This window comes from Nansenia antarctica, assembly GCF_963989245.1.
Source record: "Nansenia antarctica genome assembly, chromosome: 1".
NCBI lineage: Eukaryota > Metazoa > Chordata > Actinopteri > Argentiniformes > Microstomatidae > Nansenia > Nansenia antarctica.
Window position 1 is genome coordinate 88,541,938 of NC_137674.1, and position 18,273 is coordinate 88,560,210.

The window sequence follows — 18,273 nt, forward strand, 5'->3', positions numbered from 1 at the left end:
CCGTCCACCCCAGCAACTACATCGTAAAGTTTGCAGACGACACCACCGTGGTGGGATGTATCTCGGGGGGGGACGAGGCGGCGTACAGGGATGAGGTAGAGCAACTGAGCAAGCTGTGCAAGGTTAACAACCTGCTGCTAAACAAGTCAAAGACCCAGGAATTCATCGTAGACTTCAGGAGGAAAAAGTCCGAGATCCAGCCCCTGCTCATCGACGGAGAGAGCGTGGAGAGAGTCTCAACCCTCCGATTCCTGGGACACAACATGCGGGATGACCTGGCCTGGAAGGACAACACTAAAGGCACCATCAAGAGGGCACAACAGCGGCTATACACCCTGAGATGCCTCAGGAAACAACACAACAAGCAGGAGATACTGGTGGCCTTCTACCACGGCGCAGTGGAGAGCATCCTCACCTTCGGCATCTCCAACTGGTTCCACAGCTGCACAACAGCGGAGAGAAACGAGCTACAGAGAGTCGTGAGAACAGCACAGAAGATCACCGGCGCCCCCTCCCCTCTCTGGAGGAGCTGTACAACACACGCTGTCTCAGGAGGGCCTCCAAGATCTCCAAGGACCCGACCCACCCTGGGCACGTACACTTTGTCAAGCTGCCCTCGAACAGGAGGTACAGGACCCCGGCCGCTAAGACAAACAGACTGAAGGACTGCTTCTACCACAGGGCCGTCAAGGCCCTGAACACAGAAAAGGCCTAAGTTCTGGGCCCAGGACAGTCCGGACGGATTGTATGGCAGCTAGTGCTGAGGCACAAACATGTACATTTTCAAGCCTGCAAACTGTGACACTTTAAAATAATGTGAAAAAATACTCTTTGTGCAATATGACAACCCTAGTTGACTATCTGTGCAGTATAGTACAGTGGATTGTTTGTGTACATAGCCTTTATTGATGTAAACCAGCTCCTTACCTTCTTGTGATTTTATGCATCTATGCTTTTTCTAAAATGTGTTTTCTTTTTCCTTTCCTAACACCAGGGGAGCCACCCCTCCTAAATTTCGTTGTTTGGTACCTGTACTGTAGCAATGACAAATAAAGTCCATTCCATTCCATTCCATTCCATTCCATTCCATTCCAAAAGGTCTTTCAGATATACAGTATATATATATATATATATATATATATATATATATATATATATATATATATATATCTTGCTGTGTTATATTGTTATAACAAGTACAGGGGTTTGGGATTTTAACAGTATATCATGATGTTCAAAGGTACAAATATCACCAATAGGGATATTTCTACAGTTTAGGGCGTCAGCAAATATAGAGGCAAGTCTGTCCCACCACCTTTACTACAAACTACAGCATGGAGGGACTCTCTGTAAGAACAGCAGCTCTGCCACTATCTAACCACCCAGTCAGATGTTCTGTTCAGATATGAGTTCGTTAATAACAAAAGTGTTAGTTCTCAGTGATCAAACAGTGAGAAGTGCCATATCCACCCCCCCCCCCCATCCAGTCTTTATTAGTGCAGGACGAGACGTGGGACATTTTCACAGGTTGCCTGTTGTTGAGAATGTTAACTGGGGTGAAAGTAGACTGGAAACAGACTGTCTGGCTGGCAGGGTTCAGGGGGGGGATGTGTCTAGTAGACCAGGCTGTAACAGACTGGAGGAACCATACAAGGTAACTGATTTAATTGACTTTGTTCTACTGGCATGGGTGATGTGATTACCATGCGGGGGGGCATGGTCATTCTCAGTGGACTATGACAGTGTGTAGGATGACAAAGCCCATGTCTGCAGAGAGGAAGTCTGCGCCAGTGAGGTTGGGATGGAGTTCATCTCTTAGGCCGTGTTCACACTAGACTTCTTTTTTTAGAAAAAGGCGCAGGCTTCGCCGCCTTTTTCCCAGAATGCATTTCGCACCGGCTAGCAGCGGGCAATTTAAATCGTCCATTTTAAACCTCTCTTAAGCCTCTTTAGTCTACAGGTCTTAGGTAGTCTAGAGGTCTTAGGTAGTCTAGAGCAGCGTTTCTCAACCTTTTTTCAGTCACGGCTCCCTTCAAAAGTTCATAAAATCTCAAGGCACCCCAGTCTGAAATATAGCTATTCAAAAATTACACTGCATCATTCAGACGGCCCCATATAGCGTGCGCGCACACACACACACACACAACGGCTATTGAGAGAGAGGGGAGGGAGTGTGACTCACCATCAATGGGAGACCTGCGCCTGGGAAGACGCACACAACCGTCCTATTCTGGCAGGGATGGATGAGAGGCAGACACGGAGCTCCTGGTCCACAGCCCTCAGTCGCTCCCTGTACTTGTTTTTGATGTACGTCAGGCTTGAAAAGCTCAGTTTGCACAAATACGTTGTGGAGAAGGGTAGAAGAATAGCAACGGCGCTACTTGAAGCTAGTGGGTACTCGTTTTCCACTGATACCCAAAACCTGTCCAAATCCATGTCCTGAAATGTAATTTTCAATGTGCGATCTTCCCTGATCTCTGCCAGTTGCTCCTGTGTTGGCAGTGACAATTCACTTGAGCTCTTGAGTGCACTTGAACTCCAAGGATCACGGACCCAGTCAAACTCTGCATAACACTCAGATGGAAAATAGTGCCTAAATCGCTCATCAAGAGTTTTCAGATGCTGAGTGATGAGGTCAGAAAGTGTACTGCTGTTTGACCCCTGGCTGCGTTTAGATGGGGAAGGAAAAATGTTCTGCTCACCGTGCAAAATGCACACTACACAAGGGAAACATATCAAGCCTGCCCTGTTCCACAAAGGAACGCCAGAGTGTGAGCTTAGATCTGAAGCCACGCAGTTTGTCAGACGAGGTGAGAAGGTTTTCTTCTTTGCCTTGCATTTTAATGTTCAGCTCATTGAGATGCTTAAAGATATCGGCCAAGTACGCAAGTTTTGCGCACCATCGCTCATCTGCGAGCAGCTCCGCATGTGCATATTTCTCTCCTATCAGGAAGGTTTTCAGTTCTTCTTTTAACTCATACAGTCGGCCCAACACCTTCCCACGCGAAAGCCAGCGGACGGCTGTGTGTAGTAGCAAGCTATGATGCTCTGCTCCCATTTCCTCGCATAGGATCGAAAACAGACGGCTCTTTAAGGGCTGGTGGGATCAGGATGATCACAAAGGGGTCTACAGCTGCCCCATGTGTAAGGAAAGCTTTATCCCAAGGCCTGTTCTGAGGAGAAACACTCTGCTGGCTGAATTAGTGGAGAAACTGAAGAAGACAGGACTCCAAGAGCAAAAAAGCATTGTTTGTCCTCAAAAGCAGCTGGGGATGAGTCAGCAGAAAGTCCAGCAGAGAGTCCAGGAGAGAGAGAAGGAGCTGAAGGAGATCCAACAGGCTGTGGAGTCTCTCACAGTGAGTATTGACCAGAAGAGATGCACCATTTCACTGCTCTCCTCCAGTCAGCCACTCTCAAATCCCTCTGTGTGTGTGTGTGTGTGTGTGTGTGTGTGTGTGTGTGTGTGTGTGTGTGTAGCCGAGGTGAGATACTAAACATCACTCCTCAAGTTCAAATACTCCAACCTACGCTGTCATATTTCGCTAGCGTAGCTGGTTAACAGCAGGTAGAGATGGTGTTAGGGATTTGTATTAAAATAACTAGAAGTGATAACATCAAGTACTGTGTGTTCATTTTAATAATATGTGACTGAGGTCAGTTGAAGTCTCACAGAACCATAAAAGAGAGGTTCTGCTTTTGAGCGACATGGGGGGAAGGGGCTCCTGACTGGGAGAAAGTGTTGTGGTTCAAACCGCCTGTAGATTGCTTATTTTTACCTATGTACTAACAACCATTTTGTATCTGCTGTTATGATACTCTATTTTCCTATACTCATTTTATACTATCATAACTAATGATTAATGATAAGTATATTCTTCTATACTGTATTTGAACTTGTTAATCGAATCCCAAGTCATGGGAGTCTGTGGGCCTGGCAACAGTGATGTTTACACAAGCGATCCTGATAAGGACATAGGACCTACAGACCTGGTCAGGAGGGAATGTGTTTGAAGATTAAATAACTGGCCAATTAGTGCTTTAGAACGCACGTAGAATACACCCAAAATAACTATCAAAATATCTGTGCATCCTAAAAACATAACTGTGTGCATATGCTTACTGGTTCCTTAAAAAACATTAGAATGTGTGTGTATCTAACGTCGCGCAAGACTAGGCTGCTCAGGATACCGTTGCCGACAGAGTGTCCGAACACTCTCACCATGACAACACTCTCACCATGACAAACGACCGGGGGGTCAGAAGAAGAAGATAACACACTCGCACGGACACCGAAAGAAGTCGAAAGCCACATACCGATATAAAACAGACGCTTACCATAAAACCTACCAGAGGGACAGCCCATCCCTAAATGTTAAGGAAAATGTATAAAGACTATGCACCAAGGCGAAACGGGGCTCTTGTCCGGTGAAGCTTCTGCAGTTAACCAGCTGATCCTGGCCTGCGGAGGTGAAGCTAGATAAGACCCCTTTCCATGGAATGAAATGCTATTGTTTGCTGATGCTATTGTTTGCTGATGTGCTCGAATAAATATTCTCTTAAAGAACAGTTCAGTAGTGGTGCCGAATATTTGATTGGATCATTTTATCTTAGAAGTTATATCAAGGACGTCTCGTTGAGATTAAACGAACTCGCTTGTAAGTGACGACTCAATTAAATAAATTCTGGAGAAGTTGATCGCCTTACAATGGACACATGTGTTGGCAGGTCAGGTCAGAAGTTTGAAACTTGGTCGGAGGAACTTGAATTGCGGGCTACAGTTTGCAACAACTTGACACCTGTGTTCTGTGCGTGTGTGTGTGTGTGTGTGTGTGTGTATCCTAACAGCGCTCTGCACAGGCAGCAGAGGAGGACAGTGAGAGGATCTTTACTGAGCTGATCTGCTCCATTGAGAGAAGGCGTTCTGGGGTGAAGGAGCTGATCAGAGCCCAGCAGGAGGCAGCAGTGAGTCAGGCTAAAGGACTCCTGGAGCGACTGGAGCAGGAGATCGCTGAGCTGAGGAGGAGAGACGCTGAGCTGGGGCAGCTTTCACACACAGACGATCACATCCATTTCCTTCAGGTAACTATGGTAACCAGGTAACTATGCTGACCCTCCATCTGGAATACTGAAAGGAGCTTCCTGTTTAGTTATTCCTTCACCAGGAACATCTCTCTCTCTCTCTCTCTCTCTCTCTCTCTCTCTCTCTCTCTCTCTCTCTCTCTCTCTCTCTCTCTCTCTCTCTCTCTCTCCAGAGTTACCAGTCTCTCTCCAGTCCCAGTGTATCTTCAGACTTACCCAGCATCATTGTGGGTCCTCTTCAGTACTTTGGAGATGTGACTCAGGCTGTGTCTAAGCTGAAAGAGAAACTAGAGGACATCTTTAAGGGGGAGTGGTCCAAGATCTCAACTACAGGTGAGCTAGAACTCTACCTCTAGCCCCTTTATATAGTCAACTTCAGACCAAGGTCCTATAATCATCCCTTTGCTCTAGTCCCTTTAACTTAAGACCAAGGTCCTAATCATCACTTTGTGTACAGTACATGTGTGTGTACCGTAATATGACATGATGTGAATGTTTTCTCTCTCTGTGAATGTGTTTGTGTGTCTGTAGTGAATGCAGTGGATGTTTTACTGCCTCCAGAGCCCCAGACCAGAGCCCAGTTTTTACAATGTGAGTCTCTTTATCCTGAAGTAGCTAACAGTCTCTCTCCACTGATACTCTCCACAAACCCTGAGATATAATTAGAGAGATCTAGGAGAGGGAGAGACTCATCAGAAACAGGCTCGATATCTGACTCCTCTTTATTTCTCTGATTTGGTCTCTGCTTTGCTTTTCTCCCAGATTCCTGTCAGCTCACACTGGACCCTGACACTGCGTACAGCTACCTCTCTCTGTCTGAGGGGAACAGGAAGGTGACATGTATGAAACAGACCCAGCGATATCCTACACTGTAAAAAATTGCTGTAAATTTACAGCGGAATCTCACTGTAATTAACCGTTTCTTCACCTTACAGTAAAATACAGTGGAAAGCTATGCATTGTGGGTACCCGGATGCTACGTTCGGTGGTGGTATATAAGAGACGGAAGGGCGGAGTCAGTCAGAGTGTGTGTAGAGAAGCCGAACGAGAGAGAGAAGTAGAACGAGAGAAGCAACGAAGCCGATCTAAGATGGCGGATTCAGCAGCGCGCACCCCGTGCAGCAACTGAAGACGCCAGGAAAGCGATTCTTGAGTGAGCCACTGTAGCCTGTTAGTTGTGTTCCCGTTGGACCGCCTTGCCAGCGGCCGGCTGTTCAACGTTGGACCAAGCGGGACGCCAGCTGGACATTAATCGTCGTCTCCACGAGCGAACACAGACTCCCGCGGAGCTTCTACGCGGACCACGCACATGCCATTCGACCAGGCCTCAACGCGCACCACGCCACTGGACTATAAGCCTGTTCAGGCCAGGGACTATCAGTGAGTGATTGAGAGTGTGTGTGGCCGGCCGGGTGGGAATGTATATATGGGGATGTATACAACCGTCGTGTAATAAATGTGTTGTTCATCTGTAATACCGTGTGTTAGTTGTTTGTAGCTTCAATGCTAATGCTAGTTGTTTGTAGCTTCAATGCTAATGCTAGTTGTTTGTAGCGCTAATGCTAATGCTAGTTGTTTGAAGGCTAATGCTAATGCTAGTTCCCTTGCTAATGCTAACGACCTTAACTGCTAGTCTAACGGTTTGCTGTCGCCCCCTGCCTGTATCCTCCTATACTGCCTATTTAGCTCCCTTAGTTAGATAACCAGCCCTTTCCTAAAGTATACAGTCCTTTTCAGCTACTCCCTGGTTACACCAAGAAGGAGCTTCAGCCATCGATCGACAAGAAGTGTCCAAGTTAATGAAGGAGACTTACTACCTGCAGCGCTGCTGCTTGAACACCTCACCAGCCCCTTCCTTTGGAACAATCAAAGCCAAGTGGCCTTTACTTTGCACTCAAAAAGGCATCATTGATCACTTTCAAATGCTGACCGACATCCATGTTGGCAATGTCCTTGCACAGGCGCTGCAAGAAAGCGGGCAAGTCTTAATTGACTTTTTCAAAAATTCACCAACCAACAACCAAGTGAAAGAAGTGCTTAGGAAGACCGGAGATGGGATGGTGTCCATGGTCCTCAGGCTACTGATGGCCCACTTTCGAGAGGGGGAGGAGGGACTGCTACTCCATGCAGACGTAAGTATTTCTATAACACAGCCAGTGTAGTTACACTCACATGTGCTCACTCAGTCAATCATTCAGTCACTCATTTGTGTGTCCTGCAGAGGTCTACTACTGCTGTGGATGTCGAGTCAACTCTTCCGCTCTCTGGGAGTCCTCGGCTGATCATTCGAGGTATGTGTCATGCTTGCTCGCTCACTCTCATTCACATAATCATACTCACTCGCTCACTCACTTCCCTCATATGCCTTTAGATGACACTCTGGATGGGCCGTGGCTGTTGAGCATCGAAGGACAGGTGATTTGCGAAGGCCAACAACCAACCCTGTTATCTGGCCTCGCAGCGCTCTTCTCAACATACTATGTCTTCAACCTTGCCTATCAAGAAGAGGCTGCAGCCACTCTTGAATTCATTCAGAGGTCAGTCACACTAACTTGAAAACAAATACACTACATCACTCAAATGTTTTACTTTTATGGTGACCTCTTAATTCCAATAGGGGTGAGATTTTCAAAGTGACAGTACCATTGACTTTGGTCATTGCCGTGTGTCTACGCCTGGTCATTTTTCAGTGACTGGGCATTTTTCAATTAAAGGAGGTTGTTCTTTCAAACGCGTTTATGGAACTGATGTAAACAAAACCTGATGTTTATTTATTTAAACATCCGCTAGCGTCTCTCTCCTAAGCAATGTGTTATCTTTGTTTAATCTTTCAGGCGCTTCATTGGCATAAATCCTGACAGGGGTACGAAGGCCAGCAAGGGGAAAGTGACTTCAAAGAGGACCGGACGAGTAGTGCATAAGAAGCCAGTAATGGTCAACCCACACGTGTCCACTCTTCTCAGGAGGTTTACAGACTTCCAGTACAACCTGGGGAACAATGGTGACTAAATCAGGTAATTTCATATTTTATTTATATTGTCCTGTTATTTTTATTGAAAACAGTATGCACTCAGTATTTTATTATTTGCATTCTGTAGTTCTCATTTTCACCAGAAGGGGACGTAAAAGTGCCACAACTAATGATTTTTTATCCCCAGATGCCAAGGAGTCTGGAGAAGAGCAAGATTACTTTAAAAGGTACCTGAATGCACATCACAATCCACCCAATGTCAGACCACTATACTAATGGATGGGAATTACAGAACTCTTCCCTTTCTGTAAGATTGTAGCCATCACCATGTATTCACCCGACCAGTGCCTTATGCCTGTAATGCTGTTGCATTTCTTATCAATTGGTGGAAATGGCCTAGGTGCCAAAATGTCACTTTGCCTTAACAGCTATTTTTCTACTCTGTAGGGTCCTGCTGAGAAAGACTTTCGACCCGTATGCCAATGTGCGCCACTGTATGTCCAGAGGTTCCAAGACCCTCCCCCATCGCTGCAGGCCCCCCCTCCAAGACCCTTCCCCCATCGCTCCAAGACCCTCCCCCATCGCTGCAGGCCCCCCCTCCAAGACCCTTCCCCCATCGCTCCAAGACCCTCCCCCATCGCTGCAGGCCCCCCCTCCAAGACCCTTCCCCCATCGCTCCAAGACCCCTCCCCCATCGCTGCAGGCCCCCCCTCCAAGACCCTTCCCCCATCGCTCCAAGACCCCTCCCCCATCGCTGCAGACCCCCCCTCCATGAACCTCCTGCTGAGAGACTTTTGACCTGTGAGTCTTGCATGCCAACATGTGTGCTCCATCTAAGGCAACTAGACCTTCTACACTCTATACGATTGTTATAATTTACTCTATTCTTTCTCTGCACATTTTTTTCGGTTTAATCCTAATTTTATTTAAAAAAAAAAAAAAAAATGCTGTATGTCCTTCAAATAGGCTAGGTGCACCAGCTCCTCTATTTCCTGAAAGGAAGTGGGCATCTTTACTTCCTGTCCTATACTATTGGTATTGGTAGTGATTAATCAGGTGTGCGCTGGGTGTGCCACACACCTGATTAATCACTTAATCCAATAGTATGAGACAGGAAGTAAAGATGCCCACTTCCTTTCAAGAAGTAGAGGAGCTGGTGCACCTAGCCTATTCTCTCCAGCATTTCTTATTTGTTTTGCATATACCACATGGTGTGGCAAGTGATGGCATTTATGTTATTTGTCAGTCAAGTTCAAATTATTTGTGTACATTTGATTACATGTAAAATAAATAGGTTAAAATGTAGTTGTGCTTCTCTTGACTCTTCTCTGCTGTTCAGTACAAGTTTTTCATTCAAGCCTACTGCCAGTAATGCACTGTAAATGTACTAAGTGGATACAGCATTTAGCTGTCTTTTATTGTTACTGTAACTCCAAAATTACTGTAATTTATGGGCAGCAAAATACCGTAAAATAACAGTCATGACGCTGACAGTAAGTTACTCTAAAATGATAAAGCCCAGTATGTTACTGTATTTTGATATTACAGTAAGATGTTGAAATCCTGTAAAAGTACAGTATTCAACTGGTCGCACTGCTGCCTGTATTTTACCGTAAAATCTATTAAATTTGTATTTTACTGTATTTCAATATTACAGTAAGAATAAGAAATACCGTAAAAGTACAGTATTCAACTGGTCGCACTGCTGCCTGCATTTTACTGTAAAATTTACGGCCAATTTTTTACAGTGTAATCATCCAGAGAGATTCACTAACTGGGGACAGTTGCTGTGTAGAGAGGGTTTGTCTGGACGCTGTTACTTGGAGGTTGAGATGAAGGGTCAGAGTGTTTGTACAGCAGTCTCATATAAAGACATCAGTAGAACAGGGGGAGGTAAGGAGAGTAAATTTGGATTAAATGACAAGTCCTGGATGTTAGACTGCAATAGTGATGGTTATATTTTCTATCATAATATTGTTCAGACTGAAGTATCAGGCCCTCGGTCCTCCAGAGTAGGAGTGTACCTGGATCACAGGGCAGGTGCTCTGTCCTTCTACAGCGTCTCTTCTGACACAATGACCCTCCTCCACAAAGTCCAGACCACATTCTCTCAGCCCCTCTATCCTGGGTTTGGGCCTAATTGGAATTGGGGTGACAGTGCTGAGCTGTGTGATCTTAGAGCTCCCCATAAGTGAGTGATGCTTTATCATAACCTACTATTCTGTAGAAATATCTTTCTCTGTGATTTGGTTTTAAGAGTTTATATGTAATTATTTTCCACTTCAATGCCTCTCAGAGCTCAGATTGAGCTCTCTCTGTGAAGTCTAGAATCTGAGATTATTGAAGCCCAATCCTGTGATGGTGTCAACAGTCAGAGGATGCTCATGTCTGGTCAGGTTGGACCTCTATTACATATTCCAGGGTTCATGTCTGGTCATATTGGACCTCTATTACATATATCCAGGGTTCGGGTCATCTTCATTTGAATGGGTCAATGATTGCAGGGGACATATGTTTGACATATCTGAAGCTAAGCAGAACACTTACTGGATATCTACTATAAAAACCATCAACCTGTGTTGTACAAAATCAAATAATCAATATTAAATAAATCGTAATCTTTAAATTGAGAAATGTGGTCTTGCTTCTTCTATTCCATGACTGTTGAATGACTCTGTGGACCCCTCAAGACTCAATTCCCTCAAATTCAAGGACCCAACACGGCATAGTTTGAGACAGATGTAGATGAGAATTTATATAAGAACTATCCGCTCAGAGACAACAATTAAAAAGAGAGGCTTGAATGTGTGCACTAGATGGTCTCTTGCCTTCTTCTTTTTTTGAGAGAGAGAGAGAGAGAGAGAGAGAGAGAGAGAGAGAGAGAGAGAGAGGGGAATTCAAGCACTTTCAATGACCCATGTGTATTTTCTAAAACTTTTAAGGCCTTGATTTTTTCCCCTCAAATTCACAAACTTTCAAGGATTTCAAGGACCCGTGGGAACCCTGACCTCCTAACCTCTGGGAACAACATGGTGCTAATGTGTGCTAGCGAAGTTAACGTTGAGCAGCTAGCAATGACTAGAGTCTGGGAAGGAGCCATCCTCCTCTCTGTGTCTCCTTATTGAGATGAGACGGAGGAGAGAGACTAGGGGAAGCTGTTCCTCTCTGTCTCCTTATTGAGATGAGAGAGACTAGGGAAGCTGTTCCTCTCTGTCTCCTTATTGAGATGAGAGGGAGGAGAGAGACTAGGGGAAGCTGTTCCTCTCTGTCTCCTTATTGAGATGAGAGGGAGGTGAGAGACTAGGGGAAGCTGTTCCAGTGGGTCAGTTTCTTGTTTGTACATACGCTCAACTTTCGCTCAGCAGCCCATACATTCATGTGTGGAGGGTAGACCCACTGACAGTAAATGAATGGACATATTGAAGTCTGACATCATCCGATTAATTTCAATAGTTGTAGCTTGTGATGCTAATTAAGCCCTTTTACTTGGCTACGACAAAGTAATTATAGCTAATGTAAAAATATATGAAACATTGTTTGTGGCAGATTTTTTCTTTAGGACTCCACCACCTAGCTAGTTAGCCAACGTGCATCATGGCTAGAATGGTTGCATGTTATGGTTATTTCAATTAACGCAGCTTGAGTTTGAATCCAAATGAGTTTCCTCTACGGTACAGGGGATAGACTTACCTTTATTTGAGATTTGTTGATTTCCATAGACAGTGTTATTGTCCTTCGACTTGTTGGGGTATTCTTCATCATGTCTGTGTGCAACGTAGGTCTTCACTGAGTAGCCGCGTTATTTCATCAGTAACTAAGACAACCATAATGACATCATTCATCACCACCCCATGCAATGCCGCTGCCTCCTGTGTGTGTGTGTGTGTGTGTGTGTGTGTGTGTGTGTGTGTGATCCCATGCAGCATTCATGGTGTCACGCTCATAACAGATGACAAAGAAGCACAGGTGAGACGCCACGTTGACGTTTGTCTCTGACGTTTTATTTGAGTCGTTACAACATGGCTGGTAGGAGTTAAGAAGAGCAAGACATGAGGAGGGTCTGGGTAACGCTTGGGGCCGGAGGGAGGGATGGAGGGGTTGGAGGGAGGGATGGAGGGGTGAGAGGAGGAGGTTTTTTCCTCAATGTGAGTTCATATACAGCTCCTGTAGAAACGACCATACAGGCCCTCTTTAAGAGACGAGGCTGAATCCCAAACCAACCCCTAGACACTACTCCCTGGATACAACTGTAGAGCTGAGAGACTAGGCTGAACCCCAAACCAACTCCTACACCCTGAACACAACTGTAGATCAGTACACTAGACCAGTGAGAATCCCACCTGGCCTATCAAAGCGCAAGGTGGAGCTACTGCACCAATCAAAAGCTTGCAGATACACAGGGGTCTAGGAAGTACGGACTAGTGGCCGATTTGGGATTCAGCAAGAGAGGGAACGAGGGATGAATATCTATTTTAAGGCCCAATCCCATTTCAAATGTTAACCCCTTCCCCTCGTTTTGGAGTGCCACACGCTTATCGGCTTGCCCCTAAAACAGAGTTACAAGGGGTAGTGGTTGAAATCTTCCCCTATGAAATGGGATAGCTCTTCAAGACCCTGACACGTCATCAGTAGTATCATAGAAATACATGGACGCTCACGATTCGTTCAAAACTTAAGTTTCACGCTATCAATCGATCAAACAAGTTATCAATTAAGAACAATGCTTCATTGCCAGGCCAGTTAATGACAGAATAGCGGTGCTCTGTAGGCTAGCAACCCGTGCTCCTACCCTGCCAGTCTGTAGGCTAGCAACCCGTGCTCCTACCCTGCCAGTCTGTAGGCTAGCAACCCGTGCTCCTACCCTGCCAGTCTGTAGGCTAGCAACCCGTGCTCCTACCCTGCCAGTCTGTAGGCTAGCAACCCGTGCTCCTACCCTGCCAGTCTGTAGGCTAGCAACCCTGCTCCTACCCTGCCAGTCTGTAGGCTAGCAACCCTGCTCCTACCCTGCCAGTCTGTAGGCTAGCAACCCTGCTCCTACCCTGCCAGTCTGTAGGCTAGCAACCCGTGCTCCTACCCTGCCAGTCTCTAGGCTAGCAACCCGTGCTCCTACCCTGCCAGTCTGTAGGCTAGCAACCCTGCTCCTACCCTGCCAGTCTGTAGGCTAGCAACCCTGCTCCTACCCTGCCAGTCTGTAGGCTAGCAACCCTGCTCCTACCCTGCCAGTCTGTAGGCTAGCAACCCGTGCTCCTACCCTGCCAGTCTGTAGGCTAGCAACCCTGCTCCTACCCTGCCAGTCTGTAGGCTAGCAACCCGTGCTCCTACCCTGCCAGTCTGTAGGCTAGCAACCCTGCTCCTACCCTGCCAGTCTGTAGGCTAGCAACCCGTGCTCCTACCCTGCCAGTCTGCACTGATATTAGAGGAGCGGTACCAAGTGCAACAACTTTTATGCCAGACTTTAGTTAAATTTAGGGCGTCATGCCATCAAAGGGGGGAAATGCGGCATGGAAATATGTCAAAATACGGGACTGTTATGCACAAATCAGCCTGTAGCTGTAGCCACCCATTTCGTGTGGACAGTTGACAAGGCATTTATATTGGTTAGCATGTTGTCTGCTTGTTGGTGTTTGAATGTTGTTGTTTGTTTATGGTGATTTGTGTGGTGTGGTCTCGTTTGGTCTGCTCTCGCGTGGTTTGGGAAATCACGCGTCAGTTGGCCTTTCTCCGTTGCTGTTTTCGATAATGGCGGCGCACTTTGAGCCAGGAGCGGCTGTTGTTCTGGACTTGCTGCGGCAGGAACAGCTAGCTTCCAAGACTACAGATTCATAGACAGCATTCCCTTTATAGCATGCAGCCAACGAGGTATTTACGTTCTGTGTGTATTTCATTTGTATTGAACTGTGTTGTACATGCAATGTTATGTTGTTATGCTAGCCAAGCTAACCGTGAATAGGGGCTTTTCCATTGACCGGCCTGGCACGGCTCGGCTCAGTTCGCTTCGGCCCGCTTTTGAACAGTTCTGGGTACTGGCGCTTTTCCACTATACACGAGAGACCAGGATCGAGTAGGAGGAGTAGGAGATAGTAGGCGGAGTTACGCGTCATAACAGCGCGCCATGGTGGTGACGTATATTTTCACAAGACACAACACAGCCACAACAACAGCAACATGGAGGAACTTGCAGCTATCCTATGCCTGTCCCTCGGCATGTGGTATATTATTAATATATAATGTTTTTTTGGAGAGAAAAGAGAGAAGACAGAAGAGCGAAGACAGAAGGAAGGATACTCGAAAGAGGAATGCTGAAAAGAGAAAGAAACTTATGTGGGCTATCGTAAGGAGATGGCTACTATTTTACCTCACTGTAGCATCATTGTTATGTTCAGCATATGAGACGGCTACTGCCTGATTGTCTGCATGTTTAAATCATTTCTATTGGATTTTGTTCTACACATAATAAAGTCATGTTTTTTGAACCCTTAAAAAAAAAAGCCAGTGGCTTTCTTGGGTTTTTATCCTGTTAGTTGACCTTGTATGTAATATGTACATTCATGTACCTACTTCTGCAAATCTTCTAATAAAGTTTTCAATCAATCAATCAATCAAAAACCACTGCCTTCACTTGTCTGCTTTATGAACTGTAGCATCATTGTTATGTTGAGCATATGGGATTGGGAAGCGATGTATTTCTACGAAAAGGCTGACTGACGCGGGGCTCCAATCTCCGCGTTTATAGAGTGCTCCGGTGTCTTGCTGGTAGTCAAATATATGTATGTATATATACAGCATATGGATGTTACGTGCCTGTTACCTGCCGATTTCAGTTCTAGTAGTTTAGATCTCGCAACCAGGGAAACGCCGACAAGACGCGAATCTACCGGCATTTGACTCATGAGTGAACGGCGAAAATGGCCGGACGGCACAGCTTGGGATTCCATTGAAGTTGAAGTTGACATCCAGTCATCCGCTCACTGCTCTCCATCAAAAATGGCACATCCATCAATAATATGACATAATAACAACTGCTCTGATTAGATTGCTTAGATTGTTAAATACATCAACGGGGGGAAAAGCGAGATGAACTCGCGAGTATCATGCGGTGCTTTATGAACTGTAGTATCATTGTGTGCCGTGTTATTCACGGACAAACACGGTGCCCTTTGCGGGTTAATAACTTCGGTTTACCGTGGGTTAGGATAACAATTCAAACGTGTCCGGATAGGGGAGAGGACAGGGAATCCAAAACCATTTGAATGGTGTAGATCCTACACTCCTATCACCGTCGACAGCGCGGAGCGAATTCCCTGTTAAAACGATTCTCGCCCCTGCTGTCAACTTTCAAACAGCAGCAAGCGGTGCTGCGAGCAGCAGCGGGTGAACTCCCGGTTCATCGAGTTTACGGTTAAAAGCATAACTTCTCGGGGTGTCAGCGCGGTGGTTAAGGGCTCAAAATGACCGTAGACCGATGGTGAAGTTAGCAAAGGAGTATTGTGTTTGTACCACCTCCACAGCCGGTGTTATTCACGGGCAAAGACTAAATATAATAGCGATTTTTGTGTTATGCCTGTTGTAAATAAAAGTTCTATGATTCATTGAAATGACATTAAACTAAGATAATACGATGGTCAGCATAATTTTTCGAATCTTTATTAATAAGCTATTACAGAAACTGTAGTGACATTTTCCAAGAGCGAATGTGGTATTTCAAGATGGCGGTTAGTGAAGAAATCTATGAACATAGGATGACGATTTCCATTGACCAATCAACGGTGTGCAGCGTCACACATCACACGCAGCCTGGCAAAAAGATCCGGATCTAAAAATTTAGACCCTGGTATTGAAGGGGAGCTAAAGAAGCGAGCCGAGCCGACCTGACGCGACCTGGGCCGACATATGGAAAAGCGGAAAAGAAGCTGGCCCGGCCTGGCCCTGTAATGGAAAAGCGCCAAATGTTTGTTCTTATAGTTTTCACGGTGCTGTTGGAGATGAATAAAACCAATACATCAGAAGAAGAAAGCCACTTGTGTCATCGTGCTTGGAGGGAGTTACACAGCCATAAAACATTGTTGTAACGTTAGCTAGCTAGCTAGAGACATCTGCATACTAGCGATTATGTTCTGCTTGTGTGTGGTAGTAAAACAAACTGGTGATCTCTTTATTCCGTTCTACTCTCCGTGCTCCGATATGCTACCTAATTTCCGTGCCCTCTCAAAGGGGTATACCCCTATATCAGATGAACATCACAGCAACGCCCGGTTATACTGCGTTTCTGTCTAAATCTATAGTTTCTAGAGCCATGGCGTGTCATAATGATGGTATTAAGAGGTGGAATAATTCAGGTAGGACATCACTGAAGGCCTAGGTGTGAAATGCACCGCCCGCCACTGCCTGATTCATTGAAGCCCTAACGAGTAAATCACCTTGGTCAGGACCTTAGTAATCATCTTCTCAAAAGGCAACAAAGAATAATCCAAAAGGGTTCCCAAACGTTTGCACAGGGCCCTTTTCCTTTTTTATCATTTAAAAACTTTAAAATAATTAAAATAAAAAGAAACCTTGCTTTAAAATTTCGAAGAATTATCAGAAAGGTGTCATGTTTAACTTTGTAGCATTTAGTGTTCAGGTTTGCTTTCAATCACTTGGAGATGAATTGTAACAGTCATTTAAACCAGGGGTGCCCTCATTTTTTGCACCCCACTGTACCTGTGGCAGTAAAGCTCTGAAGGTTCTCTGAAACAAAGCAAAGCTATTGATGAATCAATGACAATTACATACATTTTTTTTCTACAGATCTTTCTTGTATCCATAAGGTTTATTATGTTTATTATTGTTGTGTATAATGTTTTTTCTATTGAACTGTATTGAACTGTAACTGTAAGTAAACCAAACCATAACTTAACAAGTTTTCGCTTAGTCAAATGCTGCTGTATCAACTCATATTCTGCATCATAGAATATAGTTATTTAAGACATTTTGTTCAGGTCATCATTGTGTTGTAATTATCACAATTAAAATAAAGTGTAAGGTGTGGATTACCACATAGCCACAATGGAACACGGTAATGTGTGAGTTTTCAATTGGGATTTAAATTCACTGCCTGTGTTGACAGGCCTAAAATGAAACTGACCCCAACCCTATGCAACCTACATACAGTGCCCTGCATAAGTAATGGGACAGCACGGTTCTTCAGCTCTTTCGGGCGGTTCATATATACATATATATATATATACACACACACACACACACACACACACACATACACACACACACACACACACACACACACACACACACACACAGTATGTAGTATATTTATATAGTATATACTGTATATATACAGTATATATACATGCCTTAAATGCCATGTTACTGCAAGCTATATTTGTTGTTGTTGTCTTATAAAGTACCTTACCAATACTAATTCTATGACTTTTTCATTGTGCAAAAGTAAACATAGTTCGGTAGATTACTATATCAGCTGTTACTGCTGGACATTTGATGAACAAAATTGGCCAACAATAAATCTGTTTAAATATGGCTGAGACAAAGACACAGTGATTATTTAATCTTCCATTTTGAATGGTGATCAATGCCCCACTCTCTCAGCCCAAAACACCTATTTACAGTTGAATGAGCATACCTGGTGGACATCCTGAAGAAATGGCACCTTGACTGTCATCATTTCCTTTGTTACTGTAATATATATCGTGAGCTTAGAATTATAAGGTTCTATCTCCATTTAGGGTAGTTCAGAGATATTGAGCGTCAAAGTCTTTACATTCCATTATGTTTTGTGAGATGGAACCGTTGTATTTGATTCATTACTAACTCAAAAATGTCACCACACAGGCATTAATAAACACCTAATGGATCAGATTATGTAAAAAACTCAATTTTGACAAAAATTGAGATAGAACCTTATAATTCTAACGTCACGTAATTGTGTAGGCCAACTGGCCTCTCCCACCGATGTTCTATTGTTTGGAGAATATTTAAAGAAGATACAGACGATTCATTATTTGAGTTTCTCGGGGTAGCCTGTGGGCTCAGGTATCCTGTGTTGACACACATAGCGTTAAGACGTATGATTAAACTTCCATTTGTTTACTACAGTTCATTCATTTTATATATTCCTTTGAAACGGTTCAATGTGTTAATTTTTGATACTCTGTCGTGACCATGTTATCACATAGAGTTGACTGAGTGTCACACAGGGATGAGCAAAT